The sequence below is a fragment of the Caloenas nicobarica genome, chromosome 3, assembly GCF_036013445.1.
Source record: "Caloenas nicobarica isolate bCalNic1 chromosome 3, bCalNic1.hap1, whole genome shotgun sequence".
NCBI classification, from domain to species: domain Eukaryota; kingdom Metazoa; phylum Chordata; class Aves; order Columbiformes; family Columbidae; genus Caloenas; species Caloenas nicobarica.
This window is the reverse complement of record NC_088247.1, coordinates 100,837,458-100,860,631: the sequence shown is the minus strand read 5'-3', so window position 1 is coordinate 100,860,631 and position 23,174 is coordinate 100,837,458.

The following is a 23,174-nucleotide window of genomic DNA, read 5'->3' as shown; positions in this document are numbered from 1 at the left end:
CTCCAGCAGGGTCAGCTGGAGCAGGTGGCCCAGGCACGTGTCCACTCAGGTTTTTAATATCTCCATAGAGACATTAATTTGAACAGGCTCAGCCATAAAGTAAAATGAGCCTAAACCTGTGGAAAGCAAGACTCTTGGCAGGGAGTATGGTGAACTCACAAAAAAGTGAAAACTACTGTGGGTAGAAAAAATATGTCTCCTGTTGTCATCTGTAAGGACAAGGGCAGACAAGTTCCTGAGAATCACATCTATTTCTGTATAAAAAATCTGCCAGAGAGATATCCTTCATCTCTTAGGTGGTGAGGTATGGCACTCAAATGTAAGCTCTCCGACACAAATCCTGGGAATGTCTAAGATCACGGTGAAGGGAGGAATATGCTCATCAGTGTTTCTTATTAGGACGGCATGTTGCTATCAGGAGAGTTTGCCTTGTGTACGCCTCTCCCTGAACACGCTCTGTTTTACTTATCTTGCACATTCAGCATGGGTTTTTCACAAATACAGAACATGGTCATGGGCAGAGGAGGGGACTGCAGTTGTGCAGAAGATAGGCTGGTGTTGACACATTCTAGAAGGTCAGTTCTTCAGCATGGGGCTGTGACATTGTCCATTGCTCCCTGCATGAAGATTTGGCTGTGTAGAGGCCTAGCTGTGGAAATGTGCATCTCTGCAATGCCCTTCACGAGCAGCAATCGCAGAAATCCCACTGTACCTTGAACAGGTTCTTCAAACAGGAGTAATTGGGCATTTGGTTGGTTTGTTGGTTTTGTTTGGTTTTGTTTGGTTGGGGATTTTTTGTGTTTGGTTTTAGGTTTTTTTTCACTCTGAATGTAAAACCCTTTTAGAAGTATTATAATTCCCTGTGAAAGGCATTTTCTTAGGAGAAAAGACTTTTTGTATTTTACTTTAATAGAAAACACATAAAAGTACATGATTTCACATTTCTGCAGCTACGATATAGTGTTACAAATAACTTTATGGAAGCAATGTGTCTGAGATAAAAGTTTGCACGAAGTCACACAAAAGGTTACAAGCACAGGTCCCCAGTCATGTGAGTTAATGTCTTCTGACATTTGACTGTAAAAATGTGAGTTAACTAAATACCTAAATACCTTTATTGACAAAGTCAATAAAATTATTGTCTTGCAAAGTGTACAGGCTGGCGGATGACATCTAAAAGGAATCCCATATGTCTGAAGAATATCTTCCAGCTGGAGTGATGGCAGCCCTGACACGATGCTTTCTACCTGAAAGAAAAGAAAGAACTAAGAAAGGGGAAATGGGAAAGTCCTCTCTGTCAAAGCCATGAAAAGAGGGCAGTGTTACAATTGAAAATAATATCAAAATTGTTGAAAAATCACTACGTTTTCTCCATCACACAGATTTCAGTAATCATGGATCATACTGTTGTGCAAACATACATCTGGCATTATTTCTCTCAGTACTGAGTGCCCGCATATGTCTGAGTATATGACACTCGACGCTTGTCAAATTTCCTCAGATTTTTTGTAACACGTCAGTTCGGTGACAGCACAATTGGCTAAAGAATAAGCATAATTAACAATGGCATGTTTAATATTGTTTTATAATTGCCTTGTATTAAAATAGGACCTCAAGAAAGCATGACAACACTAACAATCGTAATTACCAGCTTAGCTGGACGTACAACAAATGTTGAACCAGAAAGAGAGATCACTTCCAGGTGTGACAGGGGATTGCATTTCTTCCTGATCCTGGGTGAAGAAAATTGAGGTTGCATGTGTTTCAGAAAAGTTGCATACAAAACTCTAGTGAATTTTCTGAAATAATTCTGAAACCAAATGTCTTTGCAAGCCCCTGTTTTTAAAATGTACAGGAAGGCAGCAGCAGTAATTTGTGTAAGAATATAGTGTTATTTTTTTCTCTACACAATGTCACAATAAAAGGACTGAACAGCTCCAGCCTTAGTGGAGGCAATATACAATACTTCACTGACCTGGTTCCCTGGAAGTGTTCTGGAAACTTCTTAATTATAGGCAGGGATGAGGGTAACTATAGGACTTACAGACCATACAAATGATAATATCCAGTTCCTATATGCTAACAGTTAGTACAAGACTTCTGGGGATGCAGAACTATGGGGAAAACATAAACCTCGTGTCATAGCAAATAAAAGTGGTTTAGAGGTGAAGAGGTAGGATGGAAATGATAAAGTGCTATTCATGGTATTTTTTATTTATGTATGTCTGTCAAATAAAAATTATGTAATTAGTAGGGATGACTGGAGGTTTCTCAGTTACATTAAGGCACTCAGGTTTCTGTTGGTGGCCCAGAGAGGAGATCTGTGGGAGTGAGGACACTGAGGAGACAGCCGTGGTCCAAAGGCATGTGGGCATGTGGGTTGTGGGAGAGCCCTCTTTTTCTGGGATTTCTTCTTTATTCTCCTTGAATCTGCAGCACAGGCTCTTCAGTCTCAGCCTCCCTTTGTGTGTGGCCTCTTCCTTATCTGGTGACCTTCCACCATCCCTGTCATACTGTCCCTTCCTGCATTTTACCTTCTGCCTGGGCTTCCTATCTATCCCATAGGGCAAAGAAGGAAGGGGGAGTCGAAAGGGAAGAGAAATGGTGTCATGCTGCCGTGATGCCTGAACACTGGATGGAGGAGAGGTGAAAGGAGAGTGGCTACAGAGAAGAAAATGCAAGGAGGGAGGAAGCAGCATCCCCATGGGAGTTTAGCCACTGGAGGTAGAAGAAGGGAGCGCCAAGCCACCAGCCCTGACCTCTTGCAGCAGCCCCTTTTGTCCCCTATCCCAACCTTTGTGCAGAAGCAGCAGAGTTTGAAGGAAACATACACAGACACACTCACTCAGCGTAACCCTGTCTTCTTGGGCAGCCTACATCAAGGTGCCACTCTTGACAGCTGCCCCCTTCCATGGTTTACAACACTGCCGAGTGAGGTTTCTTACTGTCTTAAAGCCTTTTGGGAGTATTGCATCACCCCGTAGCAGAACAGCAATCCAAAGGTCAGGAGGACCTCCTTGCCGAGGAGCCTGGGTATGAGCTGTGGCTTGCCTGCTGGGCAAGTCCCTTCACTCTTCTGTTTCCTGTCTTATTTTTCCTCTGCCAAGTCTTTCAGACTGCTGTGCTTCTGAGTCAGGGACTGCATGCTAGCACAGTCATCTCAGTTCAGGATGGGACTGCATTGAAAAATAAAAGGCATTATCCAGCCCGAATAAAATAAGTACACAGCAAGTAAATGCGCTGGCCCCCGCCCTGTCACCAGCCAGCACTGGGGTCCAGCAGCTGGAGTCCTTGGCAAGTTTAGCAGATGCAGGTAGGAATTAGTCACTGACATAACAGAGATTTAGCCCATGCAGAGCTCTGTAGAAGAGGACAAAGAGTCTTAGAGTGGACTCTGATTGCTACAGCAGGCAACATGGCATGGGGTGCACACTTGTGTGCGATGAGGTCCTGTCAGGGCCTCTACGTTGCCCCTCACAGCTGCACCTGCAAGGCAAGATTGATCAGTATGTGTGTATTTTACACATTAATACAATGCAAGAACAGCCTGTGTCATGTTCCAGTACCTCAGGAGATACTGCTACCAAATAATCAGATAAACCAGGATGCCGATGCCTTAGGTAACAAAAGCTAATTGTGTTATGCAGTAAATCATCCATAGACAAATCAGGTAAAATTAGATACCCATTAACAAGTGTATTTGGCATCAATTAGCCAACTTCATTTTTAAGATATACTGTTAACTTTAATTTATAGTCATAAAGAGTTATTTTCTTAAGGAGATGAATACATAAACTTGCACATGGCAAGCTACAGGATTTGGCTTATGCATTGTCCCAAGAATGTCTTAATTCCTCTTCAGTTCATTTTTCTTTATAAAAAAAAAATAATAATAAAAAAAATCTGTCACAAATTGCCAAAACTCTGTGCATTTCTAGAAATTCCTCACTTGCAAAACTTTCAAAACTATGCCCATTCCCACTGAAAATCTTTCTGAGGGCTGAGGAGGATGAATTTCTCTGGAGGTAATTAATGCTGGCTGAAAGTCTAATTCTACCAAAGAGATGTCACATTAACATAACTCTTTCAGAAATTTTTAAATGAAGAAACGTATTCAATGTGTTTATGTCGAGGAATTTGAAAACTTTTAAAACTCTATAAAAGAAATTTTCAAAGAGTAAATTATAGAGTTTCAGAAGAGGTATATTTATGCCTCTGCTCCAGTCCACAAGACACAGCCAGGAAAGCCCCACAGCATGTTGTGAGGCCCCTATTGTCAGCAGTTCCTGAAGGTTCCCAAGTAGTCAAGTCCCTGCATTTTTGGAGCAGAAGAATTCAAATCTCGTTGCATATATTACTGTTAAATGGCTCTTATGTATAGTGCAGTAAACATAGTTCCTGCAGAGCCATAGCTTTATTAATTGACTGCAGACTTTTAGGTTTTATTTGTAGAGTTTCGTAATGTTTTTAATAAACCTTAAGGTCTACGCTAGTGTATTAGTGCACGTATCTATACGCATATATCTATTCTGACCTCTATCTCTAACTCTACTGATGTCTCTATGAACTATACATCTATCTGTATCTATTAATACATTCATCTATATAATTTGTATCTAAATCTATATCTAATGTGCATGTACGTGTGAGTACATCTCCACTATGTGGTTTGCAAAAGCAATTGTGGCTGTGTAACTACGGTGCTGAGCTCATGCTCGTTAGGACTTTGGAAAGGTCTAGACAAAGAGGTCAAGCAAAAATGTGTAATTCCACCGACTCCTTAGCCACCTCTGTCTCTGAACCATTAATGCTGTTTAAAAGCCTAAAGCAATGGAGTCAGTGGGTTTGGACAGGGAGAAGCATTGTGCTGCAGGCTAATTCTAGATAGGCAAATGTAAATACATGAAACATAGAACAGTTAGGACACTAGGGCTACAGGCCTTATTTTTCTGAAAAATATTAATAGACTCTGGCCAGGATCCAGTTCTCTGTGTCATGAGCACAATGTCCCTATCCCCGTACTATGTGCCCTAGTACCACTCTGGCCCTCATTCGTCGGTGTCTTCGGGAGGTGGATGCCACTTGGTGAACCACCAGCAGACACGGGTTCCTGCAGCACCTTCCTCTCGCCTCCTGCCAAACCCTGACCCAGCCGCTCCAACCCACTCGCCAGCTCCTCTGGCTGGTGGCCACCCCCTTCCACACAGAATGTGGTTTTGTTTTACAGGAGGTAGACAGCTGTCAGTCACTATGTGACTTTAAGCAGCCTCTTTAAAACCTAAACTAGTCTGATAATGTGCATAATAATTTGAAGACATCAATCTTACATTACCATTTAGAGAAAACTACATGAACGATCAACTAGTTTAAACAACCAATGAAGGAAGGGTTAATAGAACGAACCAATAATTTATTAAATGTTATTTGTAAAATTTTTCTTTGCAACTTTAGCAATAATTCCAGTTCTTCAGTTGCCTGACAGAGAGCAGACAGAGTTCCTTGTGTATATTCTTTTGTGCTCTGAATATATTACAAATTAACTGTTAGGTGTTTAGAACTTGCAAAACAATCTATCTGAAAGAGAGCCTGGCAACATGAATTGCAATCTGTGAAAAAAAAAAAATGAGTATTATGTTTTAAAACCAGAATCTTGTTGGCTTTTCTTTAAAGTCAGTCTTAAATGACTTGACTGAAAAAATAAATAATATTTGTACCGCACTTTTGGATACAGAATGTCACCCACAGATCAAAGTTTACATTCCCATAGATTTGCAAATCTAAAAATGAAGTTATATTCTGAATTGAGAAGCCAATCTACTCACATGCGTGCAGTCCATACCTTGTAGGTATTTCACATTAGATGACAAATGTTTTTGATGAAGCCTTCATAAAACAGCTAAAGGACTTTGACTGCAATGAGTATTGATGCTGAGTTCTGCCTAGTGTTCGGAGACAGGACATTAAAAGACCTTGAACACACAGGACAAAAGAGTCCCTGTGCTGGGAGACATTTAGCCTCTGGCAAACTTTGTGCATATGAGTTGATCATGCTGTCCACCGCTGGGATGCGACTGAGCTGTAAATAAAGACTGGATGACAACTTGCTATGCCGTCCTGCCATAATTAGAGGGGGCTAAAATTGAGCCTTACATATTATTCACAAATTAGTTGAAGTGCATTTATACTGAATGTTGAATTCTCACCACATATTCTTCCAGTGTGGAAACATGATATAAGTGCCAATGACTGATGAAACCTAGAGATATACAAATACAAGAAGTAAAGGGAGATGATGTCCCAAAGACTAGACTGTGATGAGTGGAAAAAAAAATTAAGAACGAGAGTGTGGGATTCCCTTTCACATGCAGTATGGATTCTTGAAGTACTCCCAAGCTGTCCAACTGGCTGAAGATTAAAGAAGACTGGATGGAAGCTCAGTCTCTGCAGAGTTTGCCTTGGGTATTGTTTACTTCTATCTGTGGGAGCTAAAGCCACAGCAGACACAGACACAACAGTGTCCAGTTCACTGGCGCCCATTAAATGGAATGTAATATGAAGGTGCGTACTACTGCTTGTCAGTTTTAGATTTGAATAAACCACATGATATGTGATGGCAGCAGGGAGTCTGTGTATATTTAACATATATATATTTAGAGCATTACTACCAGAACCAAAACTCCTTCTGGAATTGGCAGGAGAACAGTGTAAAATGATTCACCTAAAACCCAAAATTCATGGAATCTTTTTTTTTTTTTTTTTTTTGGCAACACTTCCTGAAACTATAGGAAAAAAAAATTCCAGTCAGTTGAACCTTTATTTTAAAGTAAAAACCTTCAAAAATTCTCAACATGGATAGACTCCGACATTGCTTGAAGTTGCAAAACTAAGGTGAAAGTTTCTTAAGAACTGTAAAAAATAATTCCGGGCTATTTTTTCTCATGAAATTTCAGTAATTCTGTTCAATAGAACTGTTAACCCTAGCTAGAAACAGAGGTTACAAAGCTTGATGATTCAGAATAGAATGACAAATATTTTCATGGAAAAGTATTCAATCATGCTTTACATTTCTTGGAGGATCAAGGTGTGACGTGTTCATACAGGATATGCATGATCTATGCATTAAAAATCAACGCCAGAGTCTGCTGAGGAGCTACATTGTGGCACCACATAGGCAACATCATTTCTGTTTGCCTACATTTAACTTCCTTTCATGTAAAAAGTAAAATATGTGGATACTTAGTGCATAGTGGAAAAATTACCACCCACGTCTAACAATTTTATTTACTACTTTTATTTATCAAGCTTAAAAAAAACCCATTCTTCAGTTTCTTTTGAGAGAATTCCTATCAATTTGTCTATTACCATGGCAAAGGTTTGCACCATAACCAAGGTCACTGTACCTGCCAGATGTTGTCCAGCATTTTTTTCATCTTGTCTTTTGGCTCTTGGGCAGAAAGAGTGATCCAGCAAGAAGGCATTCAAATAATGACTGCAGTTTATTTTCAACAGAGCTAGCTGCTTCCACAGGTAGCTCTTAGGTTTCTTCACTGGAACTAAGAGCCCAAATAAGTCTTTTTGTTTCATGGTGATCAGAGTTGCAACTTAAAAGGAGTGATGGTGAAAGAAAAACAGCTCTCCATTTGGAGACACTACAAGGTACAAACAGCAGCACAAAATAGCAGAACAGGAACTTTTTATGCTATTAGTTAAGTTCCATGAACCTAAAAAAACTTAGTTGATTTTGGTGCATGGCCTCTCCAAATGCTACCCCAGAGCAAGAACAAGCGAGCATGGAGCTATTTACAAAATTATTTAACTTGATCATTGCAGAGTGCTTTCCTTCTGGAGTACTTACTTAATTACAGGATCCAGAGCAGCCAGGGACAAAAGCCACCAATACATGGAGTACCATGGAATTGTACCTACTTCCTGTGGGTCTGAGTTTAACTCTTTCCTTTAAATGTGTGATGGATAGTAATTAACTAGTAGCAATACTTACATCAAGAGTGAGCAAAGTAGCGATGTTTTACTTACATCAACAGTGAGCATTATAAAGGGTTTCAGGAGGCGAAAAGGCCTTGGTCTTCAAATGCACACTTCAATAACTGCAAATATGTAGCCTAGCATATGCACTAACTGGTGCAAGACAGGAAGGGAGATGTTTGTCCATAGATGAAAGCAAACCGTTGCCTGTTCCTGGCCACTGCAAACACTGAGGTGCACACACACACACAAAAGCACACGTGGTGCTGATATGGAGCTCAAAGCTTTGCTTAAAGTTACCAGAAGAAAACACTTTAATGAATAGTAAAATACAATATCCCATCAATACAGGGATATTAAAAATAAGTAATAAATGAGGAAGATGATGTCTTATGAGTACAGTAAATTCCAGAGTTTTAAATATACGTTGCATGAGTACTAGAAAAGCTAACAACTAAACATTTTCCTTGCTGTTACTAAGAAAGAGACGTGAATTAGGCTGTGCACAGCCAAATAAATAAATACGTCTGTAGCTTTTCACTGTGGTTCCTGGTGAAATGAATTGCTGCTCCTATGTGCTCTGACGATCAGGTGCACTGCCTTTAGCGAGCCATTGGTATTAGCTCCACATTCCAAGAGCATCCCCACTGTCTACACTAGGGGACCGATCCTGCAATAGTACTGCGCATCTGTGAGATGTAGCGTGCCTTCCACTATCATGGTTTCAATTGGCAGTTGAAAGTGCACGGCTTCTCACAGAACCAGGCCCAAACAAGTGTTTATAATACGAAACATGGGAAAGCAATTTGCCTCCAAAACATTAGTATGAATTGCTAAGTAATCTATTACAGCAAAAAACACAGAACCTTAGCGCATGTTGGAAGGAACAAGCCAACTACCCCATACCTTCTAAATCAAAGCAATAGGTTCCCGAGGAATGGTGTGCACATGCAACAAGACTCATCACTTAAACCTGTCATCTCCTCAGACATATGGCTATCTATGGATTACATGGTTCAGGCTGTATCTAATTAAATAATATTATTTTATGTGACTTGGTTTTCGATTTTTTTTTTTAGGATACTGGGCATACTAAGCTGATGGGGTGAAGCTGTAATACAATAAGGCATAAAACGGTTCAGCGAAAGTATGGTGTTCATAAACTACTGACAGACAGTATGGATAGACCAGTCCAATTTTTTGTTGTTGTTGTTGTTGCCTCTTCTAACCATTGGCAAAGAAACAAGGTAGTGTTGCTCTTACAGTAGACAGTCTGGGACTTGACTGATGGGCTATTGTCATTTTTCCACCCTTGATCCAATCGTGCCCCTAAGAAGGGATGTTCAAACGTGATGACTGTGAAGAGTGTTGGTGAAGCTGGTAATGAAGCGTAGGGAGAGCAACTCATACTTTCACTGGTTCCTCTTTCTCTCTTACTTTTCTGGTCCATATTCGAAATCTTGGTACTGTAATCAGCATATTGGATTTGTTCTTGTACAAGCACCCAGGGGAATAACCCAGGGGAGAAAATGTCTGGGTACACAGTAAAAGAATATATACTATCAACTTTAAAAAACCTGAAAATTATGAGTTCAGCCCAAAAAGTCATGAGATCAGTGTGGAAATTACATGGGATTTTGTCTGTATGTTAATAATATGTTTGGGTGTGTTGCATCTGATGCCTTGTTTCTGAGATTTTAAAATTACTTTTTCAGACAACTCTTCTCCCTATACATCCCAAAAGTACTCAGCTTAATGTGTTTTTCTGCATATAGTATAATGTGCATGAAGCAGAGCTGAAGACAAGTAGGCTGGTAAGGGACAAAGGATATTGCTACAGTAAATCTGCCCCCAAGTAGACTGGACAGACATGCGTTTCATCACAGCAGCCTCTGCTTTCCGTACACAGTTCCTGCAACACCTTCACTGGAGATCAGACACCCCTTCCACACTCTTCTCCCTGGCAAGTACTGAGTTTGCCAAGATACTGGGAAGTGGGATTTCAAAGCACAGATGAGAAGACGGATGCCTGCCTGCTGCAGCAGCTGGGTATGTGTTTAGAACAGCTTCCAAGGAAGATGAGAGAAACTGAGGCTTATTCCAGAGGTGCTTATATTGCAAGAGCTGGTTCTAACTGTCTCCCTGTAAGATACTTCATGCACACATTCAATGGTATGGCACTCTGGAAAGCCTATGGATTATGCAAATGAGCATATAGGACTGTCCTTGAAACGAAAGCAAACGTCTTTGTGTAACACCATGATTCCAGCACCTGGAAAGAGAGTCTTTTCCATAGGACTCCAGATAAAATTGCAATACAGATAAAACAGTGCAATACAGGTGGGGATGGATCTTCACCACTATTCAGCCAGGGACAGAACAAATTAATCAGGATGACACTGCAACAGCTAGGACTGCTGCAAAAGCATATGTGAACGCCAGTCCCTAGGGATGTCTACAAAAGGGACATATCTCTGAGGTGCCACTGGCATGTGCTGTTCTTTTCCTGCTCAGTAAGGGTGGCCCTTTAAAATCAGCTTGTACTGGTAGTTCTTGACCTTTCTAGGATCAGCCAAGATGGCCAGAGATTGGGAGGGAGCCAGGCCTACACCCATTCCCTGACTTTCTTGAACATCTGCTGTGAGGACAAGTCCGCTCCCAGTAATCAGGGTCCAAGGCCTGTTTAACACACACAGTGTAATAAGGACATTTCCTAATATTTCTTACTCCTGCAGTATTGTGGTCCAAGACACAACCAAGTCCCAAGAGCTGTCTTATTAGAAAGCTGAACTTATTACTGACATTCATTTTATTGTAAAAGTTTAATTCACCAAGTTTTCTCCCTTCAGTGTAAAAGTGATACAACATGCTGCAGAATAAAATAACTAATTTTAGAAAATTAAACATAAGCAAAGACTTATCCATGTGACTTCTACATAATCCAGCACATCAGCATGTTCTGATAAGCAGATCTGTGATCTCAGGTTTTAGACCCATTCATTTTAGAGACTGAGCATTTGATTCCTTCTCACTGAGCTCTAAGAAGAGATAACTGACATCAGTTTTCTTTGCGTCTTTGCAGTTGTTGTAACCTCATTATTCTTTGAATTATCTTGGCAGTTGGTCATTTTTTAGGTTTAGTTGGTGCCATCTCGTCTGTAGAGCTCTACGGTTGAAAGTACAAAAAAAAGAAAGGTCACAGCACCAAGGCAAGTCAGTCTCCATCTTCTAGCATTTGTAGGACTCCTTTTATTTCAGAATTGTTCTTTTTCTACTACTTGCTTTTGTTTCTTGGCAATTGCATGATTTCATCCTGCCCATGTAGCTCATGTGAATGTCCCGTGAATGCTAGAGAAGTTCCTTTTCTTCCTTCGTACTGCCTGTTTTTACCATTTCTACTGGAGCTCTGTAATTGGGGTGAGGTAACACACCCTCATGACTCAAAACAGCTAATCTCCAAAAGTACAATAATCAAGAAGCCTGGCGTACATTGGCTTGTCGCTAGAAGCTGATATTCAGCAATGAACTATGAGAGGATTTAAGTAAAAGATTTTGCCCTCCTCCCCCCCACCCGTCTCTCTTTAGAAAATAAATGTCTGATTCATGCAAAAATAATGTATGAACCATTTGCACTGCATTAAAAAAAATCTGCTTGTTATTCTGAGACAATTCTGCCTTCTTCTGCCTGGAATCACACTGCTCTGCTTCAGATAACTTAGGGGTGAGCCAAAAATATAGGGTGGTATTTGCCAAAATATAGAAGCTAAAATTACACAAATGTTGGGATAAAAATGGGAAAATGCAGTTTCTAACAGTCTTTAGAGCAACTGTGAGAGCAGGAGCAACATTCCTACAACAACTGCTTCCCAGTGGCAAGTATCATTTCTATACATGCAGTAATTGCCATTAAATGTTATACTATCACTTGCCAACAGCCTCTACAGAGCAGTATCAGCATGACCACAGCATTCCACTGCACTTAAAATAGAAATTAGTAGTGGTAGGTTCATTCTTATGGTCTAAGGGTGGGTAACAATTACTGGCTGTTGCAAGGTCACTCAATGCGAGATGGCTTCTTTGTTCCGTGTCCACTGGAACAGGGAGGAGGGAGCTGCACTTACGCTCTCTCAGAAATTTACACTGCGGCTTCTCCTTTTGCAACTCTGCTGCCTGACAGATGGAAACTGTACTATCGGAGGACTGGTTAGTCATCAGCATTTGTGAAGCACTCTTTTTCTCATGAGATTCAAGGAACTCCAGAAATACAAAGTATTAGGAATGCAAATTACTGAGTAGACATGCTCAACTTTCTGTTGTTTTCTGTGTTTAATTTCCATCTCCAGCTGAATTCAGTAGGTTTTCAACATACGCTTAAGGTTAAACAGGCTTAAAGGCCACTTCTGAATTGTGATGCTTTCTGAATTAGGGCCCCCATTAATTGTTCATCTTGCAGCATGGAATTTAATTTATTTGGCATGTTCTAAATCGCTTTCCAGGAATAAGTTAAATTCTGATTACATGCATTCCCAACTTCTATAAAACTCTTTTTGCACAGATTGCTTTCTTCTTCATAAATCCCTACTGGATTCACGAGTTCTTATTTCATTTCACTTCACTTCATATATTTTTAAGCCTCCAGGGTCTAAGTTCACTTCTCAAGTCAAGTGGGTGAAATGCTGTTGACTTTCTGACAATTCTGAAAGTGACAATTTTCTCTACCACATAAATTACCATATTTCCTGTTATTTATTTTATGATACTGATATTTCACTCACATATTTTTTTTCGGTACCCATAAAGTTTTCCATCTGGGATATAATTTTCTAATCCTTCTGTATTTTGTTTCACCTCTCAGAGAAATTCAATATTGTCAATCTGCAGTATTCTCTCTTGGAGACAGTTGATCTAAAGTTTACTTCTCAGTAAAGAAATCATTGGCATACAACCCGCCTGCACACATACCACCTGAGAATGAGGAAGGTGCTACAGTTCAAGTTATTCTCATGTGAAATCATCATCATATGTATGAACTTTTTGCAGCTGAAAATAGAGGGTTTTTTTCCATGCAAAAGAGGAAAGTATGGGTATCCCTGGAGTTCTGTTGCAGGGTTAAGAACAGAAGCAAGTCGTGGCCTGACTGAGCAAAAAAGAAAAGTCAAGCAGTTTTTTTAATGGCTGAAAAAAGCAGAAAGCTTGTGCTTTTGCTGTTTTGCCCCAGAGGAACGGTGAAGTCTATACAGCCGGAGAGCATGGAAGAACAAAAGCAGAGGCATCATGTGGATAAAGTTACATGCTGATAATAACTCATGTGATGCTACTTTATTATTGACAGAAGAAAATGGGAATCATTTGTCTTTGTTAGGTCAGTATTTCCAGCAGCTTTATGATACAGGCCTTATTTTTTCCTGAAACAACTTTGTAGTTCAATTTGTTCTGCATATAGCAGAAGTCTATTTGAAATGTCATTTTTTGGTGGTGGTGTTTTTGTTTTGTTTTGTTTTGTTTTTCCTAACAACAAGTTTCTGGATTAAGTTCTCTTTATTTTTCCTCCTTTAGAAAATACCAGTTATTTTGCCACTGATCCTCAAGACTTTTACGTCATCCTGAGAAATGTTTGCTTGGAAAATCTCCTAGTGGTGGTAAATTTATTAGCCTGATATTATAAAACTGTTTGAGAGAATACAGTTAACAATGATACAAACATGTTCTTTGTTGAGGCTACAACTCATTCGAATAGCTGAGGCAATGAAGAGGGAGGGCAGGGAGAGTCAGGATTAGGGATGAAATGTGTTCTTGAAAGGGCTGCCTGCCTCCACTGCCTCCTGGCATATTATTGTAGGGAGCTGTGATCGAAGTGCTGAGTGCCACAGCAGTGATATATTTGCGTTTCACCAAATAATATTAGATACATATGGTGCCCTTCACTTTGAAACTTTACAAAAAGACTTCAGAAACGTTGGGCCAGTCTTTTTTTTTTTTTTTTTCCCTCAGAGAAGATACTGCACTCTAGTTTTACTGTACTTATTTCAGTGGAACAATTTCCAAATTGTTCCAAGAGAAAGAGAAGAGGATTAGATCTTAGCCTGCTCCTCAAATATTTTTGCTTGATGGACTATGGAGATACTTCAGGTACCTTTAATTGAATTATCTCAGGCACCAGAAGTCCTCTAGCCAGAACAGCATGCAACATGGTACAGAATAATTCACATTACCAAGAAGCGAAGGTTATTATTTTTTCTTTCTTATTTGATATCTGGCACTATGGAACATTTTGCAATTCCAATTCAATAGAGTATTTTAATATTATGCTAAATGTTTTGCTCACTCAGAATCCTGAAAACATCTTCCAGCTTTCAGCAGCTTATTTAAAGCCAGTAGTGTGCAAAACAGAAAGGTGATACAATACCAAGTTTCAAGGAGTTCAAAATCACCTTCAAATTCATATTCCTGTTGATGAAAATTTTTAACAAAATAAAGTAGAAAGGGTATTTTGAAGAATCAAAAATATTTCATTCTGGAAATTTTTAACAGTTTTTTTTTTTAATTGTCATTTATTTATTTACCTGTTAGGAATCTGAAAATTCATTGAAACACTTGATTTCAAGTTACATGAACTATTTCCAATGGACCCAAACCACATTTCTTTTTCTTATTTTTGTATGTGCTTTGCACATCATCAAAATACATGATCAGTAACAATGAATTTATATCGTGGAGACCTCTGGCCCAGTCCAAAGCATTTCTCACCTTAAGCAGCTCTTTGAAGCCAGACAAAAATGCAGAGAGATTTTACTGGAGAGTGGGAGGGAAGCGCATGGGACAGCAGAGGATAGAGGTTCTATAAGAGGAAGGTCAGTACAAGTGGGACAATGAGGCTATTTCACTCGGTGAATATGAGGAATATTATGCTTCTCTCACTAATTCCTTAAGACAAGTGTTATGTACATAATAATGAACATAAAAATTAAATAACAACAGTAGCTGCTCCCTTTAAACTGCTCAGAAGAGTAACTGAGTCAATTCAGTTGGGAAATGAAAAAAACCTTCTGAACCTGCAGCAAAGAAGCTAAATTCAGGAAATCTTCCCAAATTCTCTTCTTTATGGCAGGACTGTAGAAATATGTATTTTTTCCTTTGAGGCTTTAAATTGTCTTCTGAAGAATATTGTTAACAGAAGGAAATCATCTGTTGAATGACTTATAACAAAGCAGTATTTGGCTTGTGCAATGTTCTCAAAGTTATGTAGAGTTTTCATTATAGTCAGAATATTAATATATGAAATTGGAATAATGATTTATTAATTAGATGAGACTGTCATCACACTTTTCTATAGCTAATTTAAATGACAACAACACTGCAGTCTGTTTTGTCTCATGTTCTCTCTTTCAGTAAAATCAAGCAGGGACACTTTGTTTGCCATCCAAGACACTTTTATCTTTGCCTTCAAGGACCCAGGGGGAATGGAAACAAGGAAAGAATATGGAAAGAGGATTTGTACCTCATGACTTTGAGACTTCCCTTCAAGTCCTGCATTTTTGTTCTCCTCCCTTTTCCTGTTCAATAAGATATCAAAAGAGAAAGCAAGGAAGTGGGGCGGGGGGGAGCAGGAGGAGAGAGAGACTGTCTAAACACTCAAAAGAATTACCTCTTAGGTTTCTCTAAGACAGGATTAGAGATGTATTTTTCAAACTACAAAATGAAGAAAGTGAGTCTGGTTTTCATGTATTTACAGCAATCATCTCCAATCAGTAATTCAAATAAAACAGGGGAAGGAAGGAGATTCAGTACACAGGGAAGCAGCGTCCCTAAAAACACCCAACTGTATAGCAAAAAGGATTTGCAGAAACAGATGCTAAGTCAATTAATTCAATTTCCTCCAAAATACTTACCATGCTTGCCAAGGTAGAAGACAGGCAGAGAGCTTATCATGTCACAGTTCATACCTAAAATATATTCTTAAAATTTTCAAAGTGTTCCTTGGAGACTCAGTAGTGATTCTTGTTCTTAGGTAGTTACTGAAGAAATATGGAGGCAGAGAATGCTGAATTTCAAGTAGGATCTACTAACAGCTGGTCTATCTTGAAACAACTTAATAGTCTTTATTTAAGTCTAAGTGTTCCTTTAATTTAATCCTGGCATGGTTTAGCAGAGAACTGGAGAGTGCAGCAAGGAGATGAGTGTAGATGAGTAGGATGAAGAGGGGAAACACACATACATTCATCAGTGACTTCCATACACTCCTGCCAGCAAAGAAGGCAGCAGCTGGTCTGCTGGAGCTTGTTTTCAGTGCTTCATCTAACCTAAGGGCAGAAGAGGCAAATGTTCATTTTGGAAGAAGGTACCCAGTGTCTTTTTCCCCACAGTCAAAACAACATGCAAAACTGTGCTTACTTCTGATTAAAACGAGGGACTCCACAAAGCATGCAAGATCACCAAAGACACTTTTAAATACATATAAAGTTATTCTGCATTAATGAAATATCTTGAAGGGTCAGGGAATGAATGGTACTGCACCATTGCATCTTCTCCCTGTCAGGACTTACGGTCCTTGAGATCAGTGCTTTTCTATTACACAGTCTACCAGACACAATCATAGATGGTTAAAGCATCCCACAGATTTGTACTTCGTCCATAACCTCTTCCCACATTGTAACAATTTGTTACTGGAGTGTAAATCTGATACTTTTGGCTTGAAAACAAAGTGTTAGACAATCTGCAACATGAGCTCATCACTCTGGGCAAGGTGAAAAGGGTCTCTGATGTGGTATATTCATTGTTGGCCCCCAGATATTAGTCAAAATTCTGAAAGGAAACCAATTTTTAACATGGTGTCTATTTTCTTTTTTGTTAGCCTTTTTTCCATCTCTGACTCTTTCACACTTTGGTATGTAGCCACTCTTTTCTTTCTCTTTTTTTCTTTTTTTGTATGTGTTATGATTCAGACTTCTAGCATGTATTATCAAGCAGCTGTGTCTCGTAGGGAGTCTGTGGTAAATTTGGCTGAGGAGGGATTTTATTGCACCATTTCCCATACTCTACCCTTGCCTTTCCCTAGCTTGAGTAGACTTCTCTAGAAGCCAACATTTACAGACACTGTGAAAAAAGAAAAATATGGGAGAGCATGAGACAGCAGGAATTCCTTCCCATTCCTATATACAGAGCAGCTATTTCATGCACCGCTGCAGTTTGTTGTATCCAGCAATCCATGCAATCACTTTACATAGATATAGATATAGTTATATATATATATAGTTATATATATATATATGTTAAATGTTTGTACTTCTAGATGGAAGTGAGAAGGGAAAGGGTGGTACTGAACATCCTATATGTGTACCTAGGCAGGTTGCAAATGTGGGGCACTCCTAGTCCCTGTGGCTGTCAAGTGCAGCTCTCGACATGATGAGAAAACAACCCATCGTCATTCTGGACTCAGGCTTTCCCTCTGGCAGGCACAAAGCCTTAGCTCGTCATCACACTTGTGGTCTGCGCAACTCTCGCTCTCCATATGGCTCCGATCAGTTAGCAGAGAGCTCACGGTCTCCTGGGCGCTGGAAGGAGAGAGCTGGTATTTCAGTGCTTGACTTTTGCACTGCACATTCTAACTTAGAAATGCTCTTGTTGTTCACCACCAAACTCATTCCTGAAAAGGATGACAAACTCACCAAAGCTAAAATTCATAACAGCTGAAAAAAAAAAAAAAATTTACCTGAACACAAGAATTTTTGTGAAACCTGATTAAATTCCCCTCAGGTGATCTACTAGCACTTAAGTTTTTTTCCACACGTCAGACAGTGCAAAGTGCAATATATTCCATCTCCAACTGCAAATAGTACAAGCTTTCTTAAATCATCCTAAGGAGACTCATAGATGCACAAAATTCAGGTATCCAGACATAGCTTATGGATTTTGATCAAAATCCTAGAGCAAAAAAATTTCCCCTTTATTCATGGTTTCACCTAGCTCTCAGTTTTGTGTTTATTTTGGGGTTTTTGGTTGGTTGGTTGGTTGTTTTTGTGGGGTTTTTTAAAGCAAACAAACAAAGAAAAGCTTGACGTGAACTTTGAGCTGGAAAATATGTTTGGCTTTTTTTCTTTTTTTTTCTTTCCTTTTTTTTTTTCAGTTTAACTCATCTATTTCATTTTTCCCTGTTGCACCTTTTTCCGATCAGGTCTACAAACTAAGACATCTGGGGATTATTTTTTTTTTCCCCCAATACAACTAGGAGTAGAAAGTCTAAACTTATTCTTGGAGTCCTGTTAAAGAAGACTACTGCCTCTCTGCAGACTTGTTACACTCAGGTTCTTCCTCACTAGGTCCTGGCTTATCAGGTAAAGAGGACAGCTGCAGTTGACCAGCCTTAGGTAAACCAGTTAGCAAGACATTTTTTGACTGCCCTCCAAGTTCTTCAAGCTCAGGATGAAGTCATCATTCTGGCAAACTGGGAGAGAGAGGACCCTACTGTCAACAAAGCTCAGCTCTTACTAAGATTGGAAAAGCCTGAGACATACTGAAATTCAGCAAAGCCTCAGGTGCCTTCTGTGGAGACCTCTCAGTAAGAAAGATTGCTGAGACAGAACTGCTGCAAGGGACATGAGTTCTCCTAACTGGCTTACTGAAAGCCAGTAAACTTGCATCGGAAGCTGGAAGTAGACACCCTTATACCTCAATCATTTTCCAGCACCTTGAAGCACAATAGTATGTCACTAATAGCACATGTGCCTAATGTTGAGAATAGAAAAAATAGGAAACACCTGTGGTAACTCTTTGGGGCTTGGCTCCTGGATATGGACTGCTGCAATAAAAAGCATTGCAGCAGTACAGCAGCTCTCTTTAAAGTCTGCAGGATCTGGAGGTCTGCTATCTCTGTCTTAGAGTATCCCCTGCTTAAAAGTGCATAGTCCTGGGAAGGACAAGAAGAGGAAGATAAAAGAAAGGACGGGAACTTGAGCTGTACAGCTAGCTATAAAGGACTATTTGAAGATGTTCTTAGCATTGTCAAAGGAGTGTTTGAGATAGAGTGAAGACTATGATGAAATGGAGTATTTTCAAATCCAAGTACAGCTTCAGGAAGAAGAGTGTGGAGACTCTGTGCCTGTGCAAGTAGGAAATAGCCCAAGGGATCAGGCTAGAAAGAGACTCAGGGAGAGATCCTCTCTGTCACACTCAGGGTCCAGACTGGGAATGGCATGGATCATGCTAAAAACTGGCGAAACAAAAAGAGAAATACAATTTAAATGAAGCCCTAAACTCAGGAAAAACTGTAAATTCTGGAAAGGAACTATTAAAGAAACTCGTCTTCTTTTTTGTGTGTGTGTGAGACCTCTATGAAAGCACATTGTTTTACAGCTGCTGTATCTGCAGAGGAGAAACAGAAGGATGGTCGCAGTGCAGCACCACACCACAAGATGGCAAGAACCAGAAGCTGACCTCAAACCAGAATTCAGGTAGAACAATGCAATTACATTATAATTTGAAGATCCATACTACCAAAAATATAACGTTAATGAAAAAGAAGATTGTTTCAGAAGGCTTCTGCTTTTCTGTCTGCTCTTTGGCCTGTGGTTCTTCAGCCAAAATCTAATCTTTACAACACATCACACACACAAGAAACAAATACCCTTTGCAGTACAATCTCCTCTGTGCCCTCCTAACCATCTGTTTCTTCGTTTGAAGAAACATGGGGAAAATCTTGTTTACTCTGTCACCACTCATCTTCTTAGTTCCTTTCACCTCCACTTTTCCTCTTTTTATTTTTTTTATATCATAACACAGTTTTTCTAGCTCTCTCCTGAACTTTAATAAATTATTATCCTTTTTAACAGCCTTCTCAAGTCCCTGAGCATATTTACTTGCTGTGTCCCAACATTTTCCTTTTTCTCTCCAACACCAAGTGAAAGACCAACCTTCAGATCTTTAGGGGGGTGCTGAGTCCCAGCTAAGGGTAATCACTCACTGTCAGATTAGAATCTAAGCTATAAAAGTGCCAGCAACATTATAAAAAGCCATGGCTCAATCCATGGTTTCAGTTTAGGTCTTTGGGGACAAATGTCAACATTGCAAACACAAGCCCACATGGCACTAAGACTCTTGGTCTTGCCTCAATATAGCGGTTGCATTAGATCATCTCTTTCAGTCTTCTTCCAGTGGTATGGTTCTCTGATAATTAGCAACAGTGTTGATAGAGTCAACGCAGAGGCCAAGCAGCACAGAGGAGCTGTTCTCCTCCCCAAGGGGTGGATTGTGGCTGAAACAAATTGACAGGCCAGTGTTAGCCAGTTTGCACAGTTGCATGTGTTCCATTAATAAACACAGACAAGAGTTACTCTGCAGCTGGCAGGTTTTGCCAGCTCCACATTTACATGCAAAATACTGTTCTTAATGAGGTTTGACTATATGACCTCTTGCGGTGTTTTCCAGCCTGATTTATTCTATCAGTGCATGAAAATTACATTAAAATTACGTTTGAAAAACCCAAGGATTCCATAGAAAGCTTTCATTTCATTCAAATGTCTTGATTTCTTCTTAATAGCCTCCCTGGGGAATTTAACTGAAAATGTTGAGAATGAAACTTTTCCCACCTCTACTGTGGAAGGTGATAAGTGCTGGCGAAATAACCCACGAGCAGGAACAGACTGTGGCTCTCACCGTGCCTGACTTTGCAACCCTGAGCTCATGCTGAGCAGTTCTTGCTCCTCAGAGCTGTTTTGTCGACGCCAGCATGAGTCCAAAGTACACTGCCCACGCTGTGGGTCAGGTCTGCCTGTGCTGTGTGTAAGGGCTGAGGAATCTGGCACCCAGCACACGCCATCCTCTGTACGGTCGGTCCCAAGCCCAAAACAAATACAATGGGTGCACTTTAAACATCTCGCCCCCTTTGTGAGCATCTAGCGACTGGAGCCTTTATTTGTGTGCCAGCCTTTTCACATTGCCTGAAAGTTTCAAACAATTTCATAGCCATGGGAGTGCTAATTAAAACATTCAGCAGTTTTACTGTTTGAGCAGTGTAAATATGATGTAAAAAGAAAATTAAAGAGCATTTACACAGATGCATACTTGTTCATTGTAGCTATAAAATCTAGCTGCAGGGACCTGGCAAGAGCAAGAGTCTCTTATTCTTCAAAACAAGTTATTCAGCAAAAAATCAGAAACCAAGCTTTAGCTTGTAAGAGTTATTCTTTGTTAGGTTCACTTTTTATTCATTCCTCTAAAGCCACACTTCCCTAATATTTTCCTGGTTTACAATACTGGTCACTCAATTTACTGCTGAAATGGGTTAAGAAACGATTTGAAACAAAATATTTGTTTCATGCTCTTGAGGTCACAATCCACACACAAAACTTTTTTCCCTTTTACTCATGCAACAACCTCTTTTGGACAGTGAATCCCAGTCACAGTGGATCAAGTCCCCTGAAATATGAGTGACAGGCTATGCCTAGGAGAAGGAAGGCATTCTGGGGTATCTTATTTTCCAGCGTTGGTTGATGTTTCAGTCTGGGATTTCAAGAACACTGACTACAGTTGTTTACACTGCAAAGAAAGGGCTTTTTGATCAGGGGAAGCTGAGTCACTACTCCCTGTTAGTTTTATCATTTTGCAGAGAGCGAGAGCTGATGCCTGATCTTTCTCTGACCTATTATTCAAACATTTTTTCTACATTCCCAGGCTATTATATTCTGTTTAATCATGTCTCTTTGATATTCAGAAGAATCAGATACTTTTTTGTTTGGTGTTACATGATGTCATAGGCAAAACCAGCATAAATCCCATGAGGTTACCCTCCGGTCAAAACGGTTCACTGAGAGGATGAGACTCAGTCCTAGAGCTTTTTTCTGGGTCCTGAGCTATTTTCAGGGCTGGAGAGGGGGAGTAGGGGAGGGCTGGTGTTTTGTTTTGTTTTGTTTTGTTTTCCCACAGACATCGTAAGACAAACAGACCATGGGTCAGGTAATGTAAGCAACAGACTACAAACTATTGCCAAAAATTGCAACCACCCAATCATCTCTGAAGGAAAAAATTCATTTAAGTGACACATGTTCATAGTATCGAATTCAAAACACTTGTTTTGACATCCAGATGTTGTAAAGTGCCATATACTGATTAACAAAAATATTTTCTGGTCTTTCAGATGTTCTTTCCTTATTTTGATTGCAATTCAAGTTTTGGAGAAATTCTTTCCCACTACTGTCCACTGATCACATCACTGAAGTATTTAAAAATTTTAACTTGTTTCCTATAAGGAAAAAATGGAAAGCATAACCACAAATATTTATGTTAGTGTCAGTGCTTATTATTGGAAGCTTAGTTCAGTCTGCTGCCGTGCCATTGCAAGAGCATACCATCAGATATGGCATCCAGCTCCTCCAGGCATTTAAGAACAGCATCAACACGCACCATCTTTATAACCTGGGAAAGACAGAGTATCGCGAATTGAAAGGTGTGAGCAACGTGCAGAAATGTCCCTGTGCGACTCCTTCTAATTGGAAAGCTTTGAAAAGGTATGGCAGTAGTATGGCAGTATTATCGACAGGAATGAACTCTAGGCGCAAGCTGGCTTAGGAGTGCCCCACTTACAGAAAAAATGAGAGAGCAAGATTTTGATGTTAACTCCTTCAGGAAAGGCACTACCACCAGTGATGCTCTGCAGCCAGGTGGTTGCTTAGCTGTCTGCTGTCTGCTACTATACCAGGACCCAGAATTTTCCTGGAAGAGGGTGATAAGGGAGGGGGGGAATTTCAGGGAGAGGAAATTTAGGCCACCGTAGAGGAAAGCCTGTTTGGCTTTCTATACTTTCCAAGGTTAGAGCAGTTAAGTGGTAAAATTCTCAAGTTTATAAAATTTTATTGACTGATAAGATGGGAGGCTGTGTTTTTAAGGAGAACGAGTCACCAGTGATCACGATGCCAATGCAAGCTCCCTTCCCAAGGCAGGCAGCCCATGTTTCCTCAGCTGAGTGATATGCGCTCTCCTTCTGGTTGTCCATCCTTGTGGGGATGGCATTACTCTTACTAGAGATAAGAAATGAAAGACCGTTACACTACTAAATTCTACAGTAATAATGGGGAATACAATTATCTAAGAGAAATATATCTGGGATAGAAGGCTTGGTAATGTTTCCATTAGCCTGCCTACTTTTCTCTTTTCCTTTAAACATGGTAGCCTAGATCCCAGTGTCATTCCTATGACAAAAG